We start from the raw sequence: 16,781 nt of genomic DNA on the forward strand, positions 1-16,781 counted from the left end.
ATTCTATATCATTTCCAATTAACAATATGTCATCTACATATAATATCAGAAATGCTACAGAGCTCCCACTCACTTTCTTGTAAATACATGCTTCTCCAAAAGTCTGTATAAAACCATATGCTTTGATCACACTATCAAAGCGTTTATTCCAACTCCGAGATGCTTGCACCAGTCCATAAATGGATCGCTGGAGCTTGCACACTTTGTTAGCACCTTTTGGATCGACAAAACCTTCTGGTTGCATCATATACAACTCTTCTTCCAGAAATCCATTCAGGAATGCAGTTTTGACATCCATTTGCCAAATTTCATAATCATAAAATGCGGCAATTGCTAACATGATTCGGACAGACTTAAGCATCGCTACGGGTTCATCATAGTCAACCCCTTGAACTTGTCGAAAACCTTTCGCAACAAGTCGAGCTTTGTAGACAGTTACATTACCATCAGCGTCAGTCTTCTTCTTGAAGATCCATTTATTCTCGATGGCTTGCCGATCATTAGGCAAGTCAACCAAAGTCCATACTTTGTTCTCATACATGGATCCCATCTCAGATTTCATGGCTTCAAGCCATTTTGTGGAATCTGGGCTCATCAACGCTTCCTCATAGTTCGTAGGTTCGCCATGGTCAAGCAACATGACTTTCAGAATAGGATTGCCGTACCACTCTGGTGCGGATCTTACTCTGGTAGACCTACGAGGTTCAGTAGTAACTTGATCTGAAGTTTCATGATCAATATCATTAGCTTCCTCACTGATTGGTGTAGTTGTCACAGGAACCGGTTCTTGTGATGAACTACTTTCCAACAAGGGAGCAGGTACAGTTACCTCATCAAATTCTACTTTCCTCCCACTCACTTCTTTCGAGAGAAACTCCTCTAGAAAGGATCCGAATTTAGCAACGAAAATCTTGCCTTCAGATTTGTGATAGAAGGTGTACCCAATAGTCTCTTTTTGGTATCCTATGAAGACACATTTCTCCGATTTGGGTTCGAGCTTATCTGGTTGAAGTTTCTTCACATAAGCATCGCAGCCCCAAACTTTAAGAAACGACAACTTTGGTTTCTTACCAAACCACAGTTCATAAGGCGTCGTCTCAATGGATTTTGATGGTGCCCTATTTAATGTGAATGCGGCCGTCTCTAAAGCATAACCCCAAAACGATAGCGGTAAATCAGTAAGAGACATCATAGATCGCACCATATCTAGTAAAGTACGATTACGACGTTCGAACACACCATTTCGTTGTGGTGTTCTGAGTGGCGTGAGCTGCGAAACTATTTCGAATTGTTTCAAAAGTAGACCAAACTCATAACTCAAATATTCTCCTCCACGATCAGATCATAGAAATTTTATTTTCTATTTATGATTATTTTCCACTTCACTCTGAAATTCTTTGAACTTTTCAAATGTTTCAGACTTGTGTTTCATCAAGTATATATACCCATATCTGCTCAAATCATCTGTGAAGGTGAGAAAATAACGACACCCGCCGCGATCTTCAATATTCATTGGACCACATACATCAGTATGTATGATTTCCAATAAATTAGTTGCTCGCTCCATAGTTTCGGAGAACGGCGTTTTAGTCATCTTTCCCATGAGGCACAGTTCGCAAGTACCAAGTGATTCATAATCAAGTGATTCCAGAAGTCCATCAGTATGGAGTTTCTTCATGCGCTTTACACCGAGATGACCTAAACGGCAGTGCCACAAATAAGTTGCACTATCATTATCAACTCTGCATCTTTTGGCTTCAACATTATGAATATGTGTATCACTACTATCGAGATTGAATAAAAATAGACCACTCTTCAAGGGTGCATGACCATAAAAGATATTACTCATATAAATAGAACAACCATTATTCTCTGATTTAAATGAATAACCGTCTCGCATCAAACATGATCCAGATATAATGTTCGTGCTCAACGCTGGCACCAAATAACAATTATTTAGGTCTAAAACTAATCCCGATGGTAGATGTAGAGGTAGCGTGCCGACCGCGATCACATCGACTTTGGAACCATTTCCCATGCGCATCGTCACCTCGTCCTTAGCCAATCTTCGCTTAATCCATAGTCGCTATTTCGAGTTGCAAATATTAGCAACAGAACCAGTATCAAATACCCAGGTGCTACTGCGAGCATTAGTAAGGTACTCATCAATAACATGTATATCACATATACCTTTGTTCACTTTGCCATCCTTCTTATTCGCCAAATACTTGGGGCAGTTCCGCTTCCAGTGTCTAGTCTGCTTCCAGTTGAAGCACTCAGTCTCAGGCTTAGGTCCAGATTTGGGTTTCTTCTCTTGAGAAGCAACTTGCTTGCTGTTCTTCTTGAAGTTCCCCTTCTTCTTCCCTTTACCCTTTTTCTTGAAACTGGTGGTCTTATTGACCATCAACACTTGATGCTCATTCTTGATTTCTACCTCCGCAGCTTTTAGCATTGCGAAGAGCTCGGGAATAGTCTTGCCATCCCTTGCATATTATAGGTCATCACAAAGCTCTTGTAGCTTGGTGGCAGTGATTGGAGAATTCTGTCAATGACACTATCATCAGGAAGATTAACTCCCAGTTGAATCAAGTGATTATTATACCCAGACATTTTGAGTATATGTTCACTGACAGAACTATTCTCCTCCATCTTACAGCTATAGAACTTATTGGAGTCTTCATATCTCTCAATCCGGGCATTTGCTTGAAATATTAACTTCAACTCCTGGAACATCTCATATGCTCCATGACGTTCAAAATGTCGTTGAAGACCCGGCTCCAAGCCGTAAAGCATGGCACACTAAACTATCGAGTAGTCATCAGCTTTGCTCTGCCAGACGTTCTTAACATCGTCAGTTGCATCTGCAGTAGGCCTGGCACCCAGCGGTGCTTCCAGGATGTAATTCTTCTGTGCAGCAATGAGGATAATCCTCAGGTTACGGACCCAGTCCGTGTAATTGCTACCATCATCTTTCAACTTAGCTTTCTCAAGGAATGCATTAAAATTCAACGGAACAACAACACGAGCCATCTACCTACAACAAACATAGACAAGCAAAATACTATCAGGTACTAAGTTCATGATAAATTTAAGTTCAATTAATCATATTACTTAAGAACTCCCACTTACACAGACATCTCTCTAGTCATCTAAGTGATCACGTGATCCAAATAAACTAAACCATGTCCGATCATCACGTGAGATGCAGTAGTTTCAATGGTGAACATCACTATGTTGATCATATCTACTATATGATTCACGTTCGACCTTTCGGTCTCCGTGTTCTGAGGCCATATTTGTATATGCTAGGCTCGTCAAGTTTAACCTGAGTATTCCGCGTGTGCAACTGTTTGCACCCGTTGTATTTGAACGTAGAGCCTATCACACCCGATCATCACGTGGTGTCTCAGCACGAAGAACTTTCGCAACGGTGCATACTCATGGAGAACACTTCTTGATAATTTGTGAGAGATCATCTTAAAATGCTACCGTCAATCAAAGCAAGATAAGATGTATAAAGGATAAACATCACATGCAATCAATATAAGAGATATGATATGGCCATCATCATCTTGTGCTTGTGATCTCCATCTCCGAAGCACCGTCGTGATCACCATCGTCACCGGCGCGACACCTTGATCTCCATCGTAGCATCGTTGTTGTTTACTCCATCTATTGCTTCTACGACTATCGCTACCGCTTAGTGATAAAGTAAAGCAATTACAGGGCGTTTGCATTTCATACAATAAAGCGACAACCATATGGCTCCTGCCAGTTGCCGATAACTTCGGTTACAAAACATGATCATCTCATACAATAAAATATAGCATCACGTCTTGACCATATCACATCACAACATGCCCTGCAAAAACAAGTTAGACGTCCTCTGCTTTGTTGTTGCAAATTTTACGTGGCTGCTACGGGCTGAGCAAGAACCGTTCTTACCTACGCATCAAAACCACAACGATAGTTCGTCAAGTTAGTGTTGTTTTAACCTTTGCAAGGACCAGGCGTAGCCACACTCGGTTCAACTAAAGTGAGAGAGACAGACACCCGCCAGTCACCTTTAAGCACGAGTGCTCGTAAAGGTGAAACCAGTCTCGCGTAAGCGTACGCGTAATGTCGGTCCGGGCCGCTTCATCTCACAATACCGCCGAACCAAAGTATGACATGCTGGTAAGCAGTATGGCTTGTGTCGCCCACAACTCACTTGTGTTCTACTCGTGCATATGACATCTACGCATAAAACCTAGCTCTGATACCACTATTGGGGAACGTAGTAATTTCAAAAAAATTCCTACACACACGCAAGATCATGGTGATGCATAGCAACGAGAGGGGAGAGTGTTGTCCATGTACCCTCGTAGACCAAAATCGGAAGCGTTAGAACAACGCGGTTGATGTAGTCATACGTCTTCACGATCCGACCGATCCAAGTGACGAATGTACGGCACCTCCGATTTCAGCACACGTTCAGCTTGATGACGATCCCTGAACTCTGATCCAGCAGGGTGTCGGGGATGAGTTCCGTCAGCAAGATGGCGTGGTGACGATGATGATGTTCTACCGATGCAGGGATTCGCCTAAGCGCCGCAACGATATGACCGAGGTGGAATATGGTGGAGGGGGCACCGCACACGGCTAAGGAACGATCACGAAGATCAACTTGTGTGTCTTTGGGGTGCCCCCTGCCCCCGTATATAAAGGAGCAAGGGGGGAGGCCGGCCGGCCCTTGGGGCGCGCCAAGGAGGGGGGAGTCCTCCTCCTAGTAGGAGTAGGACTCCCCTTTCCTAGTCCAACTAGGAAGAGGGAGGGGGGAAGGAAAGAGAGGGAGAGGGAGACGGAAAGCGGGGCCGCGCCCCCCTCCCCTAGTCCAATTCGGACTCCTCATGGGAGGGGGCGCCCCACCTCCTGGGCTTCTGCCCTCTCTCTCCCCTCAGGCCCACTAAGACCCAATACTTCCCTGGGGGGTTCCGGTAACCCCTCCGGCACTCCGGTTTTCTCCAAAATCACCCGGAACACTTCCGGTGTCCGAATATAGTCGTCCAATATATCAATCTTTATGTCTCTACCATTTCGAGACTCCTCGTCATGTCCGTAATCTCATTCAAGACTCTGAACAAACTACGGTACATCAAAACATATAAACTCATAATATAACTGTCATTGTAACATTAAGCGTGCGGACCCTACGGGTTCGAGAACTATGTAGACATGACCTAGAACTGTTTCCGGTCAATAACCAATAGCGGAACCTGGATGCTCATATTGGCTCCTACATATTCTACGAAGATCTTTATCGGCCAAACCGCATAACAACATACGTTGTTCCCTTTGTCATCGGTATGTTACTTGCCCGAGATTCGATCGTCGGTATCTCAATACCTAGTTCAATCTCATTACCAGCAAGTCTCTTTACTCGTTACGTAATGCATCATTCCATAACCAACTCATTGGCCACATTGCTTGCAAGGCTTACAGTGATGTGCATTACCGAGAGGGCCCAGAGATACCTCTCTGACAATCAGAGTGACAAAACCTAATCTCGAAATACGCCAACTCAACATGTACCTTTGGAGACACCTGTAGAGCTCCTTTATAATCACCCAGTTACGTTGTGATGTTTGGTAGAACACAAAGTGTTCCTCCGGTAAACGGGAGTGGCATAATCTCATAGTTATAGTAACTTTGTATAAGTCATGAAGAAAGCAATAGCAACATACTAAACGATCAAGTGCTAAGCTAACGGAATGGGTCAAGTCAATTACATCATTCTCCTAATGATGTGATCCCGTTAATAAAATGACAACACTTGTCTATGGCTAGGAAACATAACCATCTTTGATTAATGAGCTAGTCAAGTAGAGGCATACTAGTGACATTAAGTTTGTCTATGTATTCATGCATGTATCATGTTTCCGGTTAATACAATTCTAGCATGAATAATAAACATTTATCATGATTTGAGGAAATAAATAATAACTTTGTTATTGCCTATAGGGCATATTTCCTTCATTAAGTTCATAAGAACAGAGTAATGCATTAAGCAAGATGACATGATGTAGAGGGATAAACACATGCAATATGATATAAACCCCATCTTGTTATCCTCGATGGCAACAATACAATACGTGTCTTGCAACCCTTTCTGTCACTGGGCAAGAACACCACAAGATTGAACCCAAAGCTAAGCATTTCTCCCATGGCAAGAAAGACCAATCTAGTAGGCCAAACCAAACTGATAATTCGAAGAGACTTGCAAAGATAACTCAATCATACATAAAAGAATTCGGAGAATATTCAAATATTATTCATATATAAACTTGATCATAAACCCACAATTCATCGGATCTCGACAAACACACCGCAAAAAGAGATTACATCGAATAGATCTCCACAAGAGAGGGGGAGAACGTTGTATTGAGATCCAAAAAGAGAGAAGAAGCCATCTAGCTAATAACTATGGACCCATAGGTGTCGTGGTACTAAGTCTGACAGTAGAATGGGGGTAGGTATGGAGAGGCAAGATCCTAGCTATGGAGCAGTTGTACAGACAAGGGATTTACGAGTTCAGGCCCTTCTCGGAAGAAGTAACAGCCCTACGTCTCAAAGCCCGGAGGCGGTTGACTGGATTATATGTGTATGTGTTACAGGGATGCGAACCCTTTACACTGAGGAGGGGGGTGGCTTATATAGTGTCTGCCCGACCCCTCCGGCCCTCAGTTATGCAGGGTTTAAAGTACATAAAGGATTGGTGTTACTGGTAACGTCCTACGATAAGTGTCATCATGGCCATAAAGACTACTTAATTATAGACCGTTTGGATACAGAGTGGCTCTTGATCTCCTGGTAGTCGAGTGAGTCTTCATGGTCGAGTGTCTTCGAGTCTGTCGAGTGGACTCCCTCTTGGTCGACTGGAAGGCAGCTTCTTCTGAAGATGTCCTTGGGGAGGGTACTTAGGATAGGTCCGTGACCCTACCCTAGGTACATGACTTCATCATTAGCCCCCGAATGGATCGAGGTTTGAATGAGGAAGGAGTTGATAATCTTTCCAACATGTTTTTGTGTTCTGAGCATGTCTCATCCTGGATCTACGACCTTTTTTAATGATGGCATCAACTTTTCTTTCAGTCGCCTTGATCCATTCTTTTCTTCTGTCGATTGTACTTTTGAACTTGGTGAACTTCCGAGTGACGGATCGTAGGAAATCTACCGTCTGACAGATTGCTCCGCCGTTAGCGGATTTTGTGGGATCTGAATTTTGGGAAGTGCGCGAAGCGGGGTGGACCGCGGTACTCAGATGGGATAAGGCGTAGACGCCTCGATTCCTGCGCTGCCTTTTTCGCCATGTATCGTGTGCGCGACTATTTCGGGATTTGACAGGATCGCCCGGGCCTACCTGTCAGCCACTCGGAAGTGACCCTATATAAGGCGTCGGGCGAGGGTTTTTGAACAGTGCCTCCCCATTCCCCTCTCTGCCTTCTTCACCTCCGCCTGCTGCGCCCGCCTTTGCCTCCGCCCATCCACTCCTCGCGCGCTTCACCGGCGACAATGGTGAAGGAGAAGACGATGGCCTTGGAGCGCGTGAAGATGGCGACGGCGATGGCGAAAGCGAAGGGTGGAGCGACCAGTCGGGGCGGATTTTCGTCGAGGTCCCGCCTGCCGCAAGGTTGGGTCCAAGGGGATTGGATCCGCTCGACCATCACTCAGGCGGATCTCAACGACTTGGCCAATGAGGGACTGATCTCTCATGGGTCAGCAAGGCTTCCAGGGACTGAGTGGCAACCGTAGCCATTGGAGGGTGAGTGCGTTCTCCTAGCCACTCATGTAGATCGTGGATTCTCCCTGCCACCGAGTCTTTTCTTTGGAGGGTTTCTGAACTTCTTTGGGGCGCAACTCCACCACTTCACTCCCAATTCTATTGCCTATCTTGCCGCTTTCGTGTCCATGTGCAAAAACTTCCTAGGTTGTCGACCACACTGGGGTCTCTTTAAGCACATATTCACTTGTCGCTCACAAATGGTGAAAAAGGCGAGTCCAGATGATGATAGAACTAAAGTGATCTAGATGTGCGGGGGTCTTGGAATCCAAGTGAGGAGTAAGAGCACTTTTCCAGCCATGACCCTTCCCGACTCGGTTAGAGGGTGGCAGTTGACCTGGTTCTACTGCCAGGACGAGTCGACGCCGGGGCAGTCGACTGGTCTCCCTCCATTCTCCATGGACCGAGTGAACAAGCCGTCTTCTCTGAAGGTGCTCCCGGAGGAGAAGGCTCAGGTAAAAATGTTGATGGAACGTGTAGTTTAGCTCATTCGGGACGGAGTGACTGGCATGGACCTTCTGGAGGTTTTCCTTCGACGGCGAATCCAACCGCTCCAATACCGAGGCCACCCGATGTGGCTGTACTGCGGCACCGAAGATACCACTCGGGTCCATCCAGAAGTAGTCAATGATGCCACACTGGAGAGGTGGATGGCCGCCATCACAGGGAATAAGGATAACCCTCGAGGGGCTAGGAGGATCCCACCACTCGACCATACCTACACACCGGACACGGTATGACCACTTATCCTCGGTTGTGATTTTGCTTTATTCATTCTGTCTCGCTGCGAATTGGTCGATTGACTTTTGTCTTGTTTTGTTGTCCGTCAGGCCACCACTGAGTTGTACTCGATGCCTAATGGAGCGCAAGCGCCGACTGAGGAGGAAGAAGGAAGTGAAGGCGAAAGCCCAGAGGAGTGGGACTCGAATGCTGATGACGACGGTGAAGATGATGAATCTGTTGAGGAGGAAGAGGAGGAGGAGGAGGAGCAAGTTGCACCTCCTCGTTCGGAAAGACGCTCAAAGCTTGTCCATGATCCTGTAGTCGAGCGTGGTAAGGGGGTTGCGCCCGTCACACAGTCGACCAAGCGTCCTCGGACGACTTCTCTGGTGCCGACTGAGAAAGCTACGAAGCAATCTCGAGTGGCACCGTCGAAGCCGGCGAAGGTCTTGCCGAACATGAAGATGGTGATCCCCACTATCTCAGGGTAATGGTGTAACTTGAGTTTTCCCGTTTCACATGAATTTATTCTTGGCTAACTCATGAGCTGATCGACTGACTTCTGGAGCTGCAGTGCTGCTACTTCTGATACCTCGGTCAGGGCTGAAGATCATGAGATGGAAGATGCTGTCACTTCAAAACCTGGTATGACCTTTGTAGCTCCGTATTCAGTCGGTTGGCTCTTTGTCTCTAATTTTGATTCTTTTCTGCAGCTCCATCTAACGTCGTTATTGACCTTCCTAACGACGATGACGAGGAACCACTGAGGCAGAGGAGGAATAGGAAAGCGTCTGTTGGCAAGGCGACTCCGGACGTGTCAGCACCCGAGACGTTGGTCGTGGAGGGGGACAACATCACTCAGCCTACCGTATCCTTTGCGGTGCCGCTGACGAGTGCTCGCCCTTCGTCGTCGAGTGCTACTCAGCCTTCACTTTTCTCGACCCACCACGTCCCAGAGGACCAAGCCAGCACTGCTAAGGAAGCAATACGCCAGGCGGGGGTCATGATGGAGCAAGTGAAGGCAATCCGAGACGCCAGTCAGGCAGCTTATGACGCCAGTTCAGCTCTTCAGAGTAACGTTCAGGTCAGTCGGTCACCGCCTGTTCTGTTAGGATATGATATCTGATAATCCTTCTCTCTGAAAATTTTAGTATCTGTCGTACACCCACTGGGTGTGTTGATTGAAATTCTGGATTAGTGGGGGCACGCTAAGTGCACCCACTGGGTGTAGTCCCCAAGGCTATGGTGGACTGCTGGCAGTCGACCATAGTCTTTATGTCTTAAGCTTTTCCTTTATCCGATCAGGTCGAATGGATTCATAGACCGGTGGGGGCACGCTGAGTGCACCCACTGGGTGTAGTCCCCGAGACTGTGGTCGACTGCTGGCAGTCAACTACAGTCTGAAGATAACCTCTTTTCTCTCTTTGTTTTTACTACTTGTTGGTCGACTGATCGACTCTAACTGATAGAACTAGTGGGGGCACGCTGAGTGCACCCACTGGGTGTAGTCCCCAAGACTATGGTCGAATGCTTATATTCGGCTGTAGTCTTAGAAACGATATGATTTTTCCTTAGTCACTTGGAAGTGAACTGTCTTTGACATTTGTCGATTGATTCTCCGAAGAAATCTTGTGAGCTTGCGGCTCGTTACACTCAGTTGCAGAACAAGCAAATCCAGCTCGAGCTTGATCTGAAACTGGTCCAGGAGAACTTCACGAAGTCGAAGGAGGAAGCAAAAGGTATGTTTGGTGAGAACCTCGATGACTGCTTTTTGCCTCTCGTCCGTTTCAGAGTCTGATCCCACTGTAACTTTGCAGACAAACTGAGGGATGCTCTGAAGAAGAAAGACCTTGACTTGGCTGAGATGCAGAAAGCGCCTTGAGGGAAGACCAAGCTCGCAGATGAGAAGCTGGCTTCAATCACCAAGCTTGAAGAGGAAAACACCAATCTGAAAGCTGCTCTTGATGCGGCCAACAAGGAGGTTAGTCGACTGAAGAGTGACAAGATTGCCTTGAGTGACAAGGCCAGTGAGTTGGTGGGAGAGAAGAATGATCTGGAGGCTTATCTGGGAGGACTCGCCAAGAAGCTGTTCCTCATGCTTGAAGGTAATCTTTTGTATCAACTAGACATTTTAACTATGATTTCTCCATCAGACTGTTGTCTTGACTCTGGAGTTGTGTTTGCAGAGTTCTGCCAGAACTTTGAAGAGGAGACTGGTCGATTGGAAATAAACCTGGATCCCATCAACTCTCCTATGAAAGATGAAGTCGCCATGAATGTGCTCCATCTTGAATCTCGCGTTGCTGCTATTGTCGACTATCTCGCAAGGCTGAAGGTCGCAACTTCCCGCATCGACACAACACTCTGGCCAAGAGAGACGCTTCAGAACGACCTCGAGTCTCTGATGACTCGACTGAACGAGGTTCCAAGTTGAGTGCAAGAATGGAAGAAGTCTTCTGCCAGGTGCGGCGCGGATGTTGCTCTGTCTCTGGCACGTGTTCACTTCAAGGAGGCGCGAGAGGACAAGCTGGCAGCCCTTAAGGTGGCTAATACCAAGAAGCATGATTTCCGATCTTTCATGGAGACCTTCATCGCTGCTGCCACTTGGATCGCAGATGGAATCGACCTGGATGAATTTGTTGCGCCTTCCAGCCCTCCGCAGGAGGGGTAAAAAACTTCTGTGCTTGATACTTTAAATTTGCCTCGGTATGCCGAGTGATTTTTGTAACCGATAAACCTTAACGTGCTTAGCGCCTGAGCACTTTCGGTTCCGTTAGATGTTATCTGAACTTGGACTCGACGTTGAATATGTTTGCATTTGGTTTGAGGTGTCTTTTGCAGGCTAGGGCGAAGCGTTTACTGCAATCGACTTGTTCCTCAACACACTTAGGCGAGCACTGGACTGCAGCTAAGCCCCCGAGTGAGAGGTCTGCTCTCCACTCGGTAGGATTTTCAAAAACTTAGGCGAGCGCTGGGCTGCAGCTAAGCCCCCGAGTGGGAGGTCTGCTCTCCACTCGGTAGGATTTTCGAAAACTTAGGCGAGCGCTGGGCTGCAGCTAAGCCCCCGAGTGAGAGGTCTGCTCTCCACTCGGTAGGATTTTCAAAAACTTAGGCGAGCGCTGGGCTGCAGCTAAGCCCCCGAGTGGGAGGTACGCTCTCCACTCGGTAGGATTTTCAAAAACTTAGGCGAGCACTGGGCTGCAACTAAGCCCCCGAGTGGGAGGTCCGCTCTCCACTCGGTAGGATTTTCAAAAACTTAGGCGAGCGCTGGGCTGCAGCTAAGCCCCCGAGTGAGAGGTCTGCTCTTCACTCGGTAGGATTTTCAAAAACTTAGGCGAGTGCTGGGCTGCAGCTAAGCCCCCGAGTGGGAGGTCTGCTCTCCACTCGGTAGGATTTTTGCGGTGTGCCTCTGCAGAAGAAGACATCAATCGACTTGTACCTCATCTTCCTTGCGGAGCACACATTATACTTGTGGCGTAGCTCGGGAGGAGAAGTAGCAGTCGACCTGTGTGTCGTCTTCCTTGCGGAGGGTACATTGTACTTGTGGCGTAGCTCGGAAGAGGAGGGTAGCAGTCGACCTGCACCTCGTCTACCTTGCAGAGCGCACGTTATACTTGTGGCGTAGCTCAAAAGAGGAGGGTAGCAGTTGACCTGCACCTCGTCTACCTTGAAGAGCGCATGTTATACTTGTGGCATAGCTTGGAAGAGGAGGGTAGCAGTCGACCTGCATCTCGTCTACCATGCTGAGCGCACGTTATACTTGTGGCGTAGCTCGGAAGAGGAGGGTAGCAGTTGACCTGCACCTCGTCTACCTTGCAGAGCGCATGTTATACTTGTACTTAGGCGAGCGCTACGCTGCAGCTAAGCCTCCGAGTGGGAGGCTGGCTCACCACTCGGTAGGATTTTATTGAAACTTAGGCGAGTACTTGGACTGCAGCTAAGCCCCCGAGTGGGAGGCTGGCTCACCACTCGGTAGGATTTTATTGAAACTTAGGCGAGTACTTGGACTGCAGCTAAGCCCCCGAGTGGGAGGCTGGTTCACCACTCGGTAGGATTTTATAGTACTTAGGCGAAACGGATTCGCAGCTAAGCCCCCGAGTGGGAGGCTGGCTCACCACTCGGTAAGGATTTTTTTACACACTTAGGCGAAACGGATTCGCAGCTAAGCCACCCACAGGGGGGAAATTTTATTGAACAAACAAAAATGACAACAATCACTGGGAAAATTATACCACTATTGTCTTTTGAAAAATGAACTACAGAAGTGCTTTTATTACATTTCTGAGCGGCTACTTAAGTGTAAAAGGGGCGGAGTAGCTCCGCGTTCCAAGCTCGGGGCTCGTCGATCTTGTGCTCGACGTTGTAAAGACGATATGCTCCATTGTGGAGAACCTTGGTGACAATGAAGGGACCTTCCCAAGAAGCAGCGAGCTTGTGTGGTTTCTGCTAGTCCACTCGGAGAACCAAATCTCCTTCCTGAAAGGCTCGACTCTTCACGTTTTTGGCGTGGAAGCGACGCAAGTCTTGCTGGTAAATGGTTGATCGGATCAGAGCCATCTCCCTTTCTTCCTCTAGAAGGTCGACTGCATCCTGCCGTGCTTGTTCTGCTTCACCTTCGGTGTAGAGCTCGACTCGAGGGGCGTTGTGAAGCAGGTCATTTGGCAAGACCGCTTCAGCTCTGTAGACCAAGAAGAACGGAGTTCTTCGAGTCGACCGGTTAGGCATGGTCCTTAACCCCCAAAGCACCGAGGGAAGTTCGTCGACCCATGCTCCAGCCGCATGCTTGAGATCACGCATCAATCGGGGTTTCAAACCTTTGAGAATCAAGCCATTGGCCCGCTCTGCTTGCCCGTTCGACTGAGGATGAGTGACTGAAGCATAGTCGACTCGTGTGCCTTGAGATGTGCAGAACGCTTTGAACTCCTCGGAATCGAAGTTTGACCCATTGTCAGTGATGATGCTGTGCGGGACTCCATATCAGAATATCAACTCTCTGATGAAGCTGACCGCAGTGCCGGCATCAAGGTTCTTGATGGGTTTAGCCTCAATCCACTTGGTGAACTTGTCGACTGCTACCAGCATATGGGTGAAACCGCTTCTGCCTATTCTCAAAGGTCCAACCATATCCAACCCCCATACTGCGAAGGGCCAGACGAGTGGTATGATCTTCAAAGCTGAGGCGGGCTTGTGTGACATATTTGAGTAAAATTGACATCCCTCACACTTGTCGACTATCTCCTTTGCCATTTCATTCGCTCTTGGCCAGTAAAATCCGGCTCGGTATGCTTTAGCCACGATGGCCCGAGAGGACGCATGATGGCCACAGGTCCCCGAGTGGATATCGTCAAGGATTATCCGACCTTCTTCTGGCGTTATGCATTTCTGACCGACCCCAGTCGCGCTTTCTCTGTACAACTGTCCCTTTATCAAGGTAAAGGCCTTAAATCGGTGGACGATCTGTCGAGCCTCTTTGATGCGGAGCATCCTTCCATCATCCCCATGGACTCTACATCAACACATCCAACCCCACAAGGACCTATGACTCGAGCACGTGCAAGAGCTCTTGAAACCGAGGTGACATCACTCCTCTCACAATTCCCTTTCGATTCACATGAGACATGGTTACTACCTCAAACGGAAACTCTATGCATACTCAGGTACCAAGGAGTCAACCATGAAGAAGCTAGGAGGCAAGGAGAACAGGAAGCGGAAGACATGCGAGAAGACGGAGAGGAAAAATCACCAAGGACCAGGATGGCCGGACGATCCGGACGGCGGCCCAGACGATCCGGACAGAGCCCGGACGATCCGGACCCCGGCCCGGATGATCCAGCTAAATCGACCAAGGACTCCCGAAGCTCTACCGTGAAGCCAGATCATCCGGACCGCGTCCCGGATCATCCGGACCCTGCCCGGACGTCCGGACCGCCAGCCGGACATCCGGCCCTGCGCCGCCAACAGCCGAGCATCCAGCTCATCTGGGCCTCCACCCGGATCATCCAGACCAGCCCGGATCATCCGGACCCTCGTCCGGATCATCCGGCCAGCGCCTGTGCGCGCGTGTTGGGCTGAGCCCATGTACCCCTTCGCCCCCAACTCTATTTATAGGAACCCATCTCCTCACTTTGAGACTTAGCATTGGATTAGCTCATATTTGTGTGAGAGCCTTTGCTCATCCACTTGGTTACTTCTCCTCGGAGCTCAGGACCTCTTCGGAGAAGATCCCCCAAGCGGATTCAAGACCCCTCTCTAGGGAAGAACATCAAGGCCTCCTCTTGGAGATGAACGGTTCCTTTGTATCCTTACCTTCGTTGACTTTGTATCTTGTGGATCTCATATGTGTGTGGTGATCTAGCACTTGTGTGATCGATTCCTTGTTGGTTGAGTGATTCTCTCTCGTTTTCCCCGTGTTTCCCCTTGTGCTTCCGCGTGTTCTTCGTGATTAACCCCCGTAGGATCCACTCCACACGTGAAAGATCAACGCTATAGGGTTCCACCCTACATCATATGGTATCATGAGCCACGTTGATCACGTTTTTGGAGCCCCTACCCCTCTTTTTCTAGCTTGATTTTGTTGATTTCGTCCTAAATCCGAAAATCCCCACCAAAAATAGCCCCAAAATTTTTTGTGATTTGTTGGTTTGATGATGTTTTGTTGATTTTGATCCGTGGATTCGGTGTGTAACTCGTGGATCTTGCTTTTCCCCACCTTCTCCCCCTCGAAATCCATCCAAAATCCGCGAAATCGTCAAATTTCTCGCCATTTTCGTGTTCTTCCAGAGCTGTTCCCGAGCGAGATTGACCTGCCCGGATCATCCGAACCCTGACCTGGATCATCCGGACAAGCCCGGATCATCCGGCTCCTGGCCCGGATCATCCGGCTTCCTCTGCTGAAACTGCAGTTGTGCAGTCCCCCTCCACCACCACCTCCACCTACACCTACATACCTCCCCACCCCAACCACCACCACTTCCACCTGCCAAACCCAAGCAACACAACCTCCTTACTACCATTCGACTTTGGGTTCGACAATTTGAGTGAGATTTCCGTGTCCTTTTGTGTTTCGGCTATTTAGGCGCGGTGCGACATCAACAACAAACGCTCATTTTGGTCGACTACTCATCTTCGCTACGGACGGTAACCTCGTCGACATCTTTGTCATACGTTGCAATTGCATTGATAACCATCATAGACCATATTTTGCGTTGCTTACCCATCGAGACTAGCCATCGAGTATTGCCGGCAACGTGACTTGTGCACATTAGTGGCATACTCCATATCATACATACCATCGTGGTGCATATCTCGGAATCAACTTGTGTGTCACATAGTTGTCATCGCATACACAATTGCTATCTTGGTTCGTCAAGTTTGCATAAGAAAAGAGCTCAAGAGAGAAAGAGCCACTCAAGCTTTTAAGCAAAGAGGAAAGATAAGCAAAGAGCTTATAAGCAAGAAGCATAGCATCATACTACATTAAGATTGTCATATAAGATCATCTTGGATCATTGCACCGAAATACCATACATATAGCATACTTGGGATAGAGATCGTTGCATTTTTGCCTAGTAGGTTGTGCACAAGCTCCGTATCCGCCTATTGTGCAATCGTGCTAGCATCTCTCTAGTATTGTGCAACAAGAGCATTTTCGTGGATTCCACATTTTGGCTCACTTTTGGTTTGCACAATACCATTTATCTATTTGCGTGTGTGTTTCCGTGTACCACTACTTTCTTGGTCTACTTGTTGCATATGTGAATTTGCGAATCTTCTTCAACATTTTTGAGTCAAGCTAACAATTACAATTAATTTTGTGCCACCATCCTAACCAAGCTCCACCAAAAGCTCTTACTTGTGTAGGTGTGAGAATCGACAAGGATTGGTACCAATAGTGCTATTTCATTGTCCGCATTTGAGTGAACTTGATTCATCTTCAACTTCGGTCAAAGGTACATTGGTAATAGTTCTTCTCCTTCTACCACTCTGTTGTGGGGAACGAACACCTATGGGGCAGGGCCCCTTTCGGTCCGGCAGGGAGCGGAGCGCGCACGAAGAACGGATCGAGGCGGAGCACGCGAGCGATTTTTACCCAGCTTCGGAGCTCTCCGGAGAGATAATACTCCTACTACTGCTTTGTGGTTGTATTATGTTCTTGCTCGAGAGCGTGGAAGTGTTCTGGTTTCGAATCCATCGAACCCCCGCTACGTTGCGCATGGGCATCCTTTTATAGGCTAAAGGGGTC

The sequence above is a fragment of the Triticum aestivum genome, chromosome 3B, assembly GCF_018294505.1.
Source record: "Triticum aestivum cultivar Chinese Spring chromosome 3B, IWGSC CS RefSeq v2.1, whole genome shotgun sequence".
Classification (NCBI taxonomy): Eukaryota; Viridiplantae; Streptophyta; class Magnoliopsida; order Poales; family Poaceae; genus Triticum; species Triticum aestivum.